The sequence below is a fragment of the Canis aureus genome, chromosome 10 (genome assembly GCF_053574225.1).
Source record: "Canis aureus isolate CA01 chromosome 10, VMU_Caureus_v.1.0, whole genome shotgun sequence".
NCBI lineage: Eukaryota > Metazoa > Chordata > Mammalia > Carnivora > Canidae > Canis > Canis aureus.
Window position 1 is genome coordinate 19,734,661 of NC_135620.1, and position 14,955 is coordinate 19,749,615.

Sequence of the window (14,955 nt, forward strand, 5' to 3'; positions counted from 1 at the left end):
TTTCCTTTTTTTAATTCAGTGATCTCAAATCTTCCATTTTATCATTTATGAGAATCTTTTCAGGACCATTGGCTCGTAGTTTCCTGGATGGATGCACAGTCAGTTATAATTTCCTGAGATTGCTTGTTTTCATATTTTCTAGGAAGCATATTCTGAGTTGTGCAGATGCTTTGGAAGCATCCATCTTTTGTGATTAAGGCTTTGGCTCTGTTATTTGGAGGAGTGCATCATGCTTGTTTTGAACATTACAGTTGATGAGATTTTTTTTATAGGTTAAACTGTTAATTTCTCAGGAACCCTTATCAACAGATCTTAGTATGTTTTAACTCTAGCAGTGAGAAAAATAAGAACCAAGGAGGTTATATTATTTGCTTAAGTGGACACTGCTCCCATGTGATTAAGTACTGAATTTGGTCTTTCAGTGCTACATCCTCTGCCTTTATCCTTTGTGCTTAAGGTTTGTTCTGCATATGCTGAATTATATGAAATTATCAATATATATGAATGTTTGGTGTACAATAAAAAGCAATTTCATGTGCTATGGCCTAAAAACCCCAAACATCAAAAAAACAAAACAAAACAAAATACCTCCATTTAGGAAAACCTCCTTTTACATGCAGCTGAAACAATATATATACTTTTTAGTTTAGTACTAAGTTGACAGAGGAAAAAAAAACTTTAGTCATTACCAATTGAAAATGGAATTTTCAGAGGGTTACAAGCTTACTTGTGAAGCTCTTTGGATCCTTTAAATTAAGAGTGTGGACTCAGGAGCCAGTGTGTGGGTTTGAAGCCAAGCTCCACCGTGACAACTGTACTATGTAACCTTAGGCAATTTACTTACCCTCTCACTGTCTCTGTGTCTTCACCTTTTAAGATGCAGTAAATTATTTAGAACTTCACTGTAAGGGGAGTTTAAATGTGTTTTAGTTAGAATGAAAATGAAGAATGGAAAATATTTTGGTCGGGGCACCCTAACCTGGGTGGCTGGGTGGTTGAACGTCTGCCTTTGGCTTAGGTCTTGATCCCAGGGTCCTGGGATCGATTCCCACATCAGGCTTCCTGCAGGGAGACTGCTTCTTCTTCTGCCTATGTCTCTGCCATTCTCTGTGTGTCTCATATATAAATAAATAAAATCTTTAAAAAAAAAAGGAAAATATTTTGGTCAGTGCATGAAATAATCTAGACTTTTGGAAATGCTATTAGATATTTTTAATTAAATGGATGGGTAATATATATTAGGTTAACATAAGTAGTAGTATGCCTATGTGCAATTTGTACATCAATTTATTTAAATAGGTCTGAAAGGAAACATAAACCTAACTACCGCTTGCATTACAGGAAATGTCTATCGGTTGATTGAGCAGTTAAATGAAGTTTTCTCACTAACATTCTTCCTCCAAAACTCCTTTCAAATTTTTAGTGCCAAAGTGGCCTCTAGGATCTAATTTCCAAAAGGACTCTGACAATTCCCCATTCAAGTACAAATAAATTACATAGTGACTTCTCATGGCCAAGTGATCAAAGTAACTAATAAAATGCACACCCACAGAGATGATGGGTTGATTTCCTTGTTTTCCTATAACCTTCAATTTCCTACACAGCTTTCAGAAATTTCAGAAGAATGTGTAGGAAGCAGAAATGAGAAGAGAATGTGCATGGGTAGCCTGCTAGGGACTGTGCTAAGTACTTTACAAGGTAAAGAATACTCTTACAAGGTAAGAATAAATTTGTAATATTCTATGAAGATTACACGGAGCACTCACATACATATGTTGAGTTTACCAAACAATAAATTATGAGTTTCAGGCTTGTGAAAGTTGAAATAAGTACTGGCCACATGGAATTGAGTCTAGTTAGGTAACAAGAGATTCCCTAACTCTTAATAAATCCATGTGTTCTGATGTAGATGTGTCATTTCATCCTAGATAGCTGAGAGAATTTGCAAAGTAAACACTACCACTATGAATGGCTTTTAAAAACATGTATTTTATTACCACCTTATTCTTTTAGATTGATTCACACAGAGGTCATGCAAGTTGTTGTCCTATTTGTCTAATTACGAGAAGCAGTTTTCACTTCCAGTCTTGCACTTGACTTCTCCCTTATGCACTTGTGCAAATATTTCTTATTGGTGAAACTGCTGAGACATTGGGTATACACATCTCTATTTATGAGATAGTGTAAAATGGCTCTCCAGAGTGTTCATAAACAACTCTTTTACCACCAGCACTGTTTCAGAGTACCTGTTATTCTGGGAACCTCTCGACCCTTGATATGTTCTAGTTTAAAATTTTATTTCTATGTGACAATGCAATTGTGCATGTTTATTGGAATTTACATTTGTAAAATTACTAACCATGATTCCATACCTGTTCCTGTTTGTTTGTGTTCATTATGAAATGTACATGTGGTTTATTCATTTGGGTGTTAGAGTCTTTATGGCTGTCATTTACAGAATCAGTGTGTGGTAATCACATTTATTCCAAATGTCTTCTCAGTCCAAAATGTTTTCCATTTTTAGTTGAGCTCAGTTAAAGTATTCCTTTCAGAGTTTTGAATAGCATTTTTTCTTTTAAGTGAGATGCTGTATAGTAATTTTTAAAAAGTGACTTAGTCATTCAGGATGAGAACATTTAGTTAGATTTATTTATTTATTTTGTAAGATTTTGTTTATTTGGAGAGAGAGAGAGAGAAAGGAAGAGGGAGCAAGAGCAGGGAGAGAGGAAGAAGGAGAGGGAGAAGCAGACACTTTGCTAATAAGCAGGGAGCCCAATGAGAGATTCAGTCCAAGACTTGTGGGATCATGACCTGAGCCAAAGGCAGACCCTTAACTGACTGGGGAACACCTCTGGATTTCTAACTATTTAAATGAAGTTATCTTAAGACTACTAATACAAATAGGAAAGAGGTTTCTAGGAAATGTCATGATTCTGTCCCTGCCTCTGCCTATTCAACAATTTTAATCAACCTCTTAGATAAGAAAATTAATAGGGTTCTAATTCAGTTTGCAAGTGCTGAGAATCTGTAAGTGGTTGCCCATTTTTTTTGTGTGTGGTGGAGTCAGTATTTAAAAATAGTTTTAATATCTTGGTTGCATATAATGTTATAAAACTTTCAGTAATAAAGGAGAAATTCTACAATTTAAATAAAATTTGGATGGAATAGAATGACTTAACTTTATATTTTATAACAATCCAGATAGAAGACAGGAGTCAATATTACCCATGTATTATCTTTTTTTTTTTTTTTTTTTTAAGTAGGCTCCATTCCCAGTATGGAACCCAACACGGGACTTGAACTCAGGACCCTGAGATCAAGACCTGAGCTGAGATCAAGAGTTAGACACTTAACCAACTGAGCCACCCAGGCAACTCCATGTATTATCTATTTAACAAGCACCACACCCCAGTTACTTTTCAGTTTATTCATGATGGACTGCTCTCAAATATTTTACTTTTCCTAATATTTCATTTTCATTTCAAAGACATTCCATTCACTAATATTAAAGTTACAAAAGTTTTATATATGTGTAAATTTTGAGGTCAGATATTCCATCTTCCATTGAGATTCATATTAATGAATTAATGAAATAAGGAATTGAATGGTAGTCCTCCTAGCTTTTTTTTTGAATTATAAACAAATGTCTATATTTCAGAATAGTTCATTGCAAAGGATAGAGAATGTGGAGCTGATAGAGACAGATATTCACTTGGGGCTACTAATACATTCTTCTCTTACCTGACCTTCAGCAGTTTGGGAATAACTGGTCAGGCTACCCTTCCTTCTTGATACGTGTCTTTATTACTCACCATCCTAGGATTCTACAACTTCCTAACTGCTCCCTCTCAGGCTACTTCATTGATCATTCTTTATTTGTTTATTTATTTATTTATTTATGATAGTCACACAGAGAGAGAGAGAGAGAGGCAGAGACACAGGCAGAGGGAGAAGCAGGCTCCATGCACAGGGAGCCCGACGTGGGATTCGATCCCGGGTCTCCAGGATCCCGCCCTGGGCCAAAGGCAGGCGCCAAACCGCTGCGCCACCCAGGGATCCCTCGTTGATCATTCTTTATGCCTTCCTAACAGGTGTGACTCAGTGCTTAGTCAGGGGCCTTGTTTTCTTTTGTGGGTACACTTATTTGGGGATCTTACCCAGTCTCATAGCTTAAATGCCAACTGTATGCCAGCGATTCCAAAATAGGTAATTCTAATTTAGATCTCTCTGTTGAGCTCCAACTTTGTATATCCAGATACGTATTTGACATTTCAACATGAAGTCTAGTAGATATATCAAACTTAACATTAACATGTTCTAAGCTGAAGTGATCATCTCTCCTACTCCAACCCCAAATTCTCCTCTCCTCATGTTATTCTTCATCTTGCTGATGGTCATTTGGTAAGGGCCAAAAATCATATTGTGGATCCTGAATTCCTTTTTTTCTTTCAGGGGGCACATTCAAACATTGTAAGCTCTACATTATACTTGAGCCACCAATTACCTGTCATCATGTGGCCTTTCTCCCATCTGTACCCTATCCTCTGTACAGCTACCGGAGCAAATCTTTTTAAATAGATCCAAGCATGCTCATTGCAAAGACAATACATATTAGTGAAAACTTAAAACATGAGCGCAAAGGATACACATATCTTCAGTGTAGTTGTTACCTCTTAGCAGTAAGAGGAGGGAATTGGTTTTGAGAAGGTGTACAGGTCCATTTCAGCTGAATCTATTATATTTTTAAAAAGTTATCTACAGTGCATAAATATTAATGTTTGTTAAATAGTGGGAATTGAATCTTGGATACTCTATATATTTCTGAAAGTTTGAAATACTTCCTAATAAAGAGTGGTAATTATATATAAAAACACCTCCTCTCTTATTGTCCTATGCCAGTCTATACCAGATTCTTTTTTTTTAAATAATTTATTTATTTATTTTTAAAATTTATTTATGATAGTCACACACAGAGAGAGAGAGAGGCAGAGACACAGGCAGAGGGAGAAGCAGGCTCCATGCACCGGGAGCCTGATGTGGGATTCGATCCCGGGTCTCCAGGATCGCGCCCTGGGCCAAAGGCAGGCACCAAACCGCTGCGCCACCCAGGGATCCCCTATACCAGATTCTTAATGTGCTACTCTTCCTGCAGTCTTTTCTTTCAACTTATCCTAAGTGCTAGACATTTTTTATTGAACGTTCACTCACTTACCTTAAAATCAAATAATATCAAACCTAAGAATTGCATTGATAAACTAGGGAGCATACAAGTAAAATGAAAAGAATGAAGACAGATTTCATATCAGGGATGATTATGGTAACTGGCCACAAACACAGAGGCCATGAGAATATTTGTCATATATTTGAAATGTGAAAAGGTGCTTAGGATGTACAGTCAGGACTTGTGATTTAATGTGGTGGTGAAGAAGCCTTCTGGACCTTTTATAAAAATATTTCTGAGACTTACTGCTGTCCGTTAGAGGTCTGGATTGCTTCAGAGCAGTGACTGCCCTATTAGTGATTGAAATGCATAAGCAGAATATTAAATATTTATCAAAGGTGTTGATGAATGTTTCTTCTCTGGGTGGAATTTGGAACAAAATGACCCCTGATTTTTGGTTTGGATAAGCTCTTGTTTATAAATGTCCTTTTTACATCGTGATGCATGGATATAATATTCCTGATGTGCTCTGGTATGTGCAGAGTGCTTTGCATTTCCTGATTTTTACCTCAATTTTTTTTTTTTTTTAGCTCTTTAGGTGTATGACCTCTTAAGTCAGCCTGATATTATAGTAGCTTTATGAGCCTGTGTATTCACTGATGGGACAAAAGAAGAGAAAGTAGAGAAAGGTGGGGAGGAAAGATGCTCAAGTGTGTTCGTTCAGCACTGCCTACTCACAGACTGGTATTCAGGGATCTTGACGTTCAGAAACAGGCCATGTATGGGAGAACTTTGTTGGTACAAGATTTATTTTTCCCTATAAGGGGGCAAAACACCAGTATAATTTCTTGGATATTATCTTTTGCCATTCAAAATGGGAGTGGGGGAGAATATTTGAATTATTCAAGGGTCCTAAATGGCAAACTAATAGCACATTTTGCTGATGTGCATGCAAATGAGAAAAAAGACTTAAAATCTATAATAATGAAACTCCTTATTTACAGATCTTCCTTGACTTATGATGGGGTTGCATCCTGATAAACCCATCATAAATTGAAAACACATTCAATGCTCGTAACCTACCTAACATCATCCCTTAACCTAGCCTACCTTAAATGTGTTTAGATCATCTACCTTAGCCTACAGCTGGACAAAATCATCTAACACAAAGTGTATTTTATATTATAGTGTTGTCTCTCTTATGTGATTTATTGAATACTGTACTGCAAGTGAAAAACAGAATGGTTCAGTGGGTACAGGATGGTTGTAGGCTCAATGATTGGATTGCTTAATCTCGGGATCGTGTGGCTAACAGCAGCTGTGGCTCCTCCCACTGCCCAGCCTCACCAGAGACAGTGTGGTATGCATGTCGCCAGACAAGGAAAAGATCCAAATTCAAAATTTGCAGTACGGTTTCTACTGGAGGCACATCTCTTTTGCGCCATCATCAGATTTTATTAAGTCAAACCCGTTATAATTGGGGGACTGTCTGTATTATTAAAGATACTTAAGATTGGCTGTTTTAAAATGTTTGGTGCACTGCTGTACTTCCTACATCTGGCACATTCGCTGACACATAGTATACACTCAGTAAATATTGTTGAGTCAATTAATTAGTTTATTAATTTTGACCTTTAGTTGAATCTGGAAGAGAAGTTGCAGCACATTTTCCATGTCTCTGAGTACCAGTGCTATGGCCCTTGGCTAGTTTGCTCCACTAATCTTGTTTCTATGGTAAACTGAATTTGCATCCACTCTCTAGGGGTATGTAGGAGGTTGGCAGAGTCTCTGTTAATTGTGAGGTCACCAGTAAGACCTGGCAGTGATGAGTACTTCCCCACATTGCAGCTGTGCAGCTTCCTCAGTGGTCTCATTCAGTTCCACTGGAAGCACATAACTGGGCTGGAATTGCATGAGATAAGTGCTGTAGGGGTTCATCACCATGGTGAGTGGCTCTGCGAAATCACTGAGTGACTAACCCTTTAAACCCTTTAACAACTAGGTGCACGACCGAATATGCACCAGCTCACTAAGTGCTAGGGTGAGTGGCAAGCTGGAAGCCAACTGTTAAAAGAGTGCATAGGGTGAGCAGAGTTAGTTAATAAACATATTCTCCCTATAACTCCCCCCAAAAATGGAACATGCAAAATTCTCTTACTTGCCACAAAACAAAAGTCACATTATTAGGACTTTGGAGAACCCTGATTGATGTAGGCACGGGAGGGTTCTTTCGCTTGGGTTTTTGCTGTTGAATTTAACAGAAGCACGAGCACATGTGTTTGATCATCTTGCATAAGGCTACTGAATTTTTAACCTGAGCAATATGGGTTAGGGCAATAGCTTCTTTGGAGTGAACTGAATGAGAGCTTATTCTTGTCTTTTTTTAAAGACTACTTCTAGGAAGAGTTTATTCTTATTTAAAAAAATCAACTAGCTCCTACCTTTCCTTTAACCTCACTGGCCCTTCCCCCTCCATCTCCTTTGCTGAGTCCTTCTCTGGTTCTCAATGTTATGGTCCTTTGGGTTTGGTTTTAGGCTCTTCTGCTCTCTCTCTCTTTACACTCCCTTTCTGGATAACATCACTTTTTCCCATGGATTGAAAGATTATCTTTATGTTGGCAGCTCCCAGACACATGTCTCCAGCTCAAAACTGTGCACTAAGCTCCATATTCCAACTGTCTACTTGATTTCTCCACTTGGATATTTTACAGATACATCAAACCTAATAAGGTCTTTTGATTTACATCTCAGTTACAGACCTGCATGTCTCCCTCTGAAGTACTTAAGGCAGAAGCTCTGAAGCTCTGAAGTCATCCTGAATTCCCTGAGTTATTGTCCCTCCATGTCCCAGCACCTAAACCATTAACAAATCTGAGTGGTCACCCTCTGGTTTTTATGAGTATCTGAAATTAATCTCAAATGTGCTTACTTTTTTCCATATCCTTAGCTATGTGTTGCTCCTTAGGTCTGGTCACCATAGGCTTGCTCTTGAATTGTTGCAATGGCCTCAAACTAGTCTTCCTCATTCTCCTCTTGTTACCCTATAATATGTTTTCTAAAAATAACCTGTGACTTTCTTCAAAATTTCTATTTGATCATGCCATCCACTGTCAGTTCATCCGTTTACACGTCCAACAAAACCTAAGTGCCTTATCATGGTCTTCAGAACTCTCCATGAATCATGCCCTGCCAGCCCTGCTGTCCTGTTTTTGCTACTGTTATTATTTGTCTTGTCACTCCTGCCACTGCCTCAGTCTCCATGTTGATTCTTTAACACTGTCCTCACACATCTATAGGTCTTTCTCAATAGACTTTACACTAATGCCACCATTATTAATTGCTTTAATTACAGTAGTGGCCCATCCTCAACAAGTCTTGTATCCCTCCATTTCAGCCTCTCTCTTAAACTAAAGTGTCATCTCAGTCATATCTGTACATTGTTTGAAATGTTATCTTAAATATTTAGGAAGAAAAAAATAAACTACTTTGCTCCCTCCTCTCTGTGCTTGATTTCTGCCTTCTAGGAGCAGTTGCATTTCTTTCAGTATTTCCCTTGCCTCTGTATTGCTAAGTAATATTATTACATTATTTATACTTCAGTTTTCTTTTTTTTTAAGATTTTATTCATTGGTTCATTCATTCATTCATTCATTCATTCATTCATGAGAGACACACAGAAAGAGAGACAGACACATAGGCAGAGGGAGAAGCAGGCTTCCCACGGGGAGAGTGATACAGTACTTGATCCCAGGACCCCGGGATCACGCCTTGAGACAAAGACAGATGTTCAACCACTGAGCCACACAGGTGCCCCTGGTTTCATTTTTAAAATAAGTTTTACTGTGGCATAAATATATAGAACACAAATATAGGTTGTAATAAATAATAATTTCAAAGTATACATTTTTGTAAACACAAAGTCAATCTATTGAGTTTCTCCCATGTGTATTCTAGGGTCATAGTCTTGGTATGTGGTGTTCTCTGCCTAATACACCAACCTTTTCTTGCCTACAGTCTTTTTGATACTCCTTCTTTGGGTCTTGCATCTAATGCTCAGTCCTTAGAAATGTCTCAGTGGGCCACCCTCTCTAGCATTTCAATCTCCATTGTCTTTCTTCCAGGTTCTTGTTTGTTTCTTCAATGATACTTTTCACAATTTATAATTCTTTATGCTTGTCAGAAGGCCTGATTTTTTTCCTTTCCCTTTAATAGTTAAGGCCCATAAAAATAAGGATTAAAATCTCTTCATTTTTGAATCTTCAATGCCTTGCATGTTGTCATGTGACAGGTATTCAGTAGATACATTTGTAACACATAATCATCAGGAAGCTACAGTAGAACATAATAGCTTTTGGCTAGACTGGTTGATAAACTTACAAGTAGATTTAAAATGGAATTTGCAACAACAATAAAAAAGGAATTTGCTTCCTATTCCTCAACTCACTTTTTTGCATGTTTAAAGAATCTGGAAAAATCCTGAGGGATGGGGTACTGGGTGGCTCAGTCAGTCAGGCATCTGACATTTGATTTTTAGCTCAGCTCATGATACCAAGCTCTTGTGAGATCAAGCCCTATATCTGGCTCTGCGCTCAATGGGGAGTCTGTTTGGGATTCTCTCTTTCCCTTTTCCTCGGCCCACCCTCCTGCCACGCTCTCTCTCGCTCACTCTCAGATAAATAAGTCAATAAATAAAACTTTAAAAAAATCCTGAGGGATTAATTTAAAAATTATTCTAAGCAATAAGAGATTACAGTAAAGTGAATGGATGTTAGAAACTATATGAAAATAAAATCAGTGGCCTTTCTTGATTTGAGCAAAAATTAGACTATAAAATGAGAAATGAGATAACCATTCTAATAATAAAAAGTCAGTAATTTTGACTACTAGGGCACCTGAGTGACTCAGTTGGTTTGTAGACTCTCCTCCTACTCATGCATATGTGTGCAATCTTTCTCTCTCTCTCTCTCTCTCTCACTCAAATAAATAAAATCTTTACCAAAATAATTTTGGATACTAAATGTTAGGGTGGAGCATTCATTTTCCACTTTTCACATCTTCAACATAAAATAGTGTTGTTTTTTTTTTGATATTTTATTTATTTGAGAGAGTGAAAGAGAGAAAGAGAGAATGAGCAGGGTGAGGAGCAGATGAAGAGGGAAAAGCAGACTCCCCACTGAGCAGGGAGCCCAATGTGGGGCTCAGTTCCAGGACTCTGAGATCATAACTTGGTCCAAAGGCAGGCACTTAACCAACTCAGCCAGCCAGGTGCTCTCAGCTTCTGTTTATAATCATACTTGTGATGTTGTTTATCTACAATGGAGTTAAAAAGGAACATTTTGAAATTGTTTTAAAATGAATATCTCTGTCAAATGCTGGCAAAAAAGTTAGATAAGGGCAGTGGTTTTCAAGAAAATGGGAGAGAAAGCATATTTTTTTTTCATTTGTAGAAATGACATGTATTCCTACACAATTATTATGGAGACAAAATAAGACTGTTGAAAGAACATAGTGCAGACGGTCATCATGAAGCATCCCATAATAAAATCTCTAGCCAGTGTCCAAGAAGATAAATAGTCCAAAAACCACAGGAGGATTTCATCAGGGTTTATTTTTGAATATGAATCAGATAAGTGATACTACCATGGAATGCCCTTGGGTTCCTTTCTAGTCATCATTTTCCCAGGGATCTATCTCTCTGCTCTAGTCATTCTAACCTTGGTTTTCCTTATTCATGATAAGTTGGTCCCATCTCATGGTCTTTATTTCTGCTTCTGCCTGGAATGTTCTCTGCTCTAACTTGCCTTGGTCAACTCTCAGATCTCTGCTCAGATGTCACCTCACCCAAAGGACCTTCCCCACATCACTCTCTAACCCTTGTAATACTTGGCACCTGAATTCTTACTGTATATGTATAACTTTCCATTGAATAAACAGGACTCAAAGGATATCATAGAAACCAGGGGTTTATTCCTGGTCTTCTTTGGGGTGTTGTTCACTCTTAGGTTGGGGGAAGTTGCTTGGTAAATTTAGTCATAGAAATTCTGGTAATTAAAATATTATCCTTTAACCATCAAACCCTCCAAATTCCCATAAAGTTAGTCTCTCTGCCACATGACCTCCATATTCAGGCTTTCTTGGAGCTAATCACTTGCAGGGAAGAAGAGGGAGTGAAGTCAGAGCCCTTGTTATTTCCCCATCCAGGGCTTTCATTTCTTCTACTCAGTGTCCTGAGCGTCCTCTGGCTCCTTGAAGGCAGAATCTGTAAGGGAGGCAGGAGGGAGAAGTATATTTGAGTGACCAGTGGTGTCATGGCTTGGCGACAGTGTCATGGCATAGTAATTGTGTCATGGGATAGTGGTGCTGAGCATTACGTTTGACAGGTGCTTAAAATGGTGACTGTTTGTCTCTCATGGGCCACGTTTATGGGATCTTGTGAGGCTGTCCTCTTCAGAGATTCCCCTCAGCCTCTTGGGATTTCACACTTGTCCTTTGAAGAGGGCTGGTTCATCTTCTCTAGGTGATCACTTTCAGCTCCTGCCTTGGTACTTAGGTATATGAGGGGATACTTCCAGGCTATATTTGAACCTTTTTGTGTGTGTTTGAAATAGAATACAGATATAAATGAGTGTATAAACTATCAACATAAAGCTTATTAACAGTGATAGAGCAACTGCACATGTAACTTTGACTCAGTTGAATAAATAGCAAATTGTATACCTTCCTACAGTGTACGTAAGTTGGTGATGGCTCTTGCCAGTCTGGATCACTGCTGTCCCCTACATCTGGTGTACAAAGTCGATACTCACTTAATGAACAGAGGATTAAATGAATGAATAGCTAATAAATATTTATAAATATAAATACATATTTTGAGGATACACTGTTATTCAGTGATAAAAAAACAGGCTTATAAAGATTATTTAATACCATTAAGAAATACAATAGCTGTTAAGCTGTTCTTTATTTTTTTAAGCTGTTCTTTAATGGGAAAATAAAGTAGAAGGTCAAACTAACAAATGTGTGCATGTGTAGAGACACACCCGTACACACGAGTACATACCCGCATATATACTTTGTGTGTCTGTGTGTATGTTAATAGAGTAGGAAGAAATATACACATACCTATGTAATTATCCTATATAATGGGATTTGGGATAATGATTTGCTTTTTTTAACTATATTTTTTAAATATTCTGCTACTTAAATGTTCTGGTTTTATGATCAGGAGACATTTCAAGAAAGAAGATAGAAAAGAGAATTGTAAAACAAAGGAAGAAGGAAAGAAAAATGAGAGCCTTGAAATAATCTCCCAAGTCAGCTGTGGGGGAGTGATTGGGCGCATAGCACGGAGGGATGCCTGGGAGTGAAACCCTCAGACCTCTCAGGAACTCAGAGTGCCTTTGGCAGTTAATATGTCTCATCATATAAAACAGTCAGCTTAAGATAAAGTTCAGAGCTTAACACAGTATGTTTGTCTTCTGCTCTGTGAGGGATAGGGCCTGGCCTTGCTGTTGATATCAAATTTTGGACATCTCACATTTGTGAGGTGTTGTGTTTGACATCAAATCCTCAGTGCAAAATTTTTTAAAGATGAGTTATTTGGAATAACAGTCATATGGCAAGGCCTAGACTTCCTCAGATGGCTTCACAAAGACACTTTGGTTTGAATCCTGTCTTTTCCACATACTCATTTGTGACCTTGGGACACAATAAATCTTTTTGAAACTCACTTTTTTCAACTATAAACTTGTGAGGTTAGCACATGTGTCATAAGCTTGCTGTTTGATTAAATGAAATCCTATATATACAACGTCTGGCACACAGGCATATTATTTTCTTATTGTTTTCTTCTGAATATTTTAAAAGAAATTTGAAAAGGAAAAACAAAAGGATTCTATCATTTCTTCAGCCTGAGTAACTAGAAACAAGTTGGAGTCACAAAGAGAAACAAGTTGAAGGCACACTCTGAGAGAGGCACTGGTGTGGGAGAATGTTCGGTTATCTGAAGCGAGGTGATGAGATGTGACCAGCGAGGAGCATGGATCTCCAATGGAAGCAGTGGGCTGAGAGGGGGATTTGGAATTTGGGTATTGGCTCCGTAGAGGGCGTTATAAAATCTTTGGGAGGGATCATTGCAGACAGCAGTTGCTGACAGAAGACCTGCTTTGGAGTGAGGGATATTCCTGTTTAAGGAAACAGAAACAGTTGCTAGAGAAGAGGGCTAGAGCACTGTAATATTCGTGGAGAAGAAAAGTGGTCAAGGGTCAAATGCCTTAGAGAGGAGAACAAAGGACAGGAAATTGTGGGTGGCCTCAGAACAATTTCCAGAGTTCAGTGGGGGAAACTAGAATGCAGGTAGCAAGCAAATTTAGAATGATGTATTAAAACCAAAAACAAATTTGGAAATTGGGAGTGTTAGATTCCTGCTCTGACACTCACATGAACTTTCTGTGTGATTCTAGGCAAGTTATGCAACATTTCTAAGTCTTGGTTTTCTTGACTTTAAAACTCTAATTATGGCTCAATGATTCCTAAGTTTCTGTCTACCTTTATAGTTTCAAGATACTTTCTGAAGCCCTTTGGCAAGGAAAGAAAACAGAATAATGTTAACAATGTGATCACATGAAAGCTTTTCCTAAAGATAGAACCTGGGCTCACAAGGAAGGCAACATTGTGAATGCCAGAGGGGGAGAAATCAAATAGTAATTTCCCCTCTGATGGAGTTACAGGTGGAGTAGATGGAATAGATGTTCTTGGGAGCATCAAATGGATATGTTTTCTTTTGATCTCAAAAAGGAAGAATATGTTAAATTAAAAGCAACATTCCTTGAGCACCTCCTGTGTACCAGGCCTTATGTATTGAAGGCATGAAGCTGAGCTCTATGCCCAAAGCCTTCCCCCAAATAGCCCATGGTCTATTCAGGGACACACAAAGACCATAATCGTAGCAGATGTATTAGTGTAATAACGGGAAAGGTGCAGTGTACAAATGGATCAGGGAGGAAGTGATTTCTTTGGAGAGAGGACCAGGTTGGCCTGATTTTGAAGAAATTAACTGAGAGTGCCTTTCTGGAAAGAGAAAACAGCATGTGCAGTGTATTTGCAACTAAAAATTATTCTGAAATGCATTAAAATATAAAATTTGTTCACCCAATTAAAATGTATATTTGTTGCAGTTATATATAAAGTTGAAGTAGTAAAAATAAAGCTGGAGAAGCAGACAAGAGTTTATTATGACCTTCTACTTTATATATCTTTGTTAAGGATTTAGAGTTTCCCTCTGTGGGTGTAAAGAGTAAACATCAAAAGGGTCGAGTCAGGAAGAGAAGTTTAGCATTGTAAAACAATAGGATACACAGGGTGTCAGAAGTGTATTTTCATAGACTTGCTTGTATGTATTGCATACACAAACGCATGAAAAATCACTCCTATTTATAGCAATGTTGAAAATGATGTATTCTGAGTAAAGCATCAAATAAACTTCTAGGATCATAATTTACATCAAGCCCTCTATTATGCTTACACTCTGAACTATATAATGCTTTATATACTTTATTTACTTAATGAGATATATACTTTAACGTGACTGTACAAGGAAACACTTAAATAAAGCCAAATGTATATTGCTCAGATCATGTAGAGCATCAGACATTTGTCCACAGTGTTTTCACAAGCATCTCCAGATGCCAGATCTTTTCATAACTTTTGTAACTGCCGTTTAGAAATAAAACACCTGTGCTCTTTCAGTGTCTCACTGAATTAGAATTCTCTAATATACCTCTGGTCAGACGATA

At 37.8% G+C, this 14,955-nt stretch overlaps 1 protein-coding gene and 1 long non-coding RNA gene across 2 annotated transcripts in view; one reads left to right on the forward strand and one right to left on the reverse strand.

The window, feature by feature from the left end:
• ADAMTS19 (ADAM metallopeptidase with thrombospondin type 1 motif 19) overlaps positions 1-14,955 on the forward strand; it is a 226,741-nt gene that overhangs the window by 26,798 nt on the left and 184,988 nt on the right. The window lies entirely within an intron of this gene.
• The window catches only part of LOC144322048 (uncharacterized), a 34,012-nt gene continuing 30,163 nt past the window's right edge, over positions 11,107-14,955 (reverse strand). The window contains exon 3 of the long non-coding RNA XR_013387607.1: positions 11,107-11,420. This is a non-coding gene — a long non-coding RNA (uncharacterized LOC144322048). The remainder of the gene's footprint in view (positions 11,421-14,955) is intronic.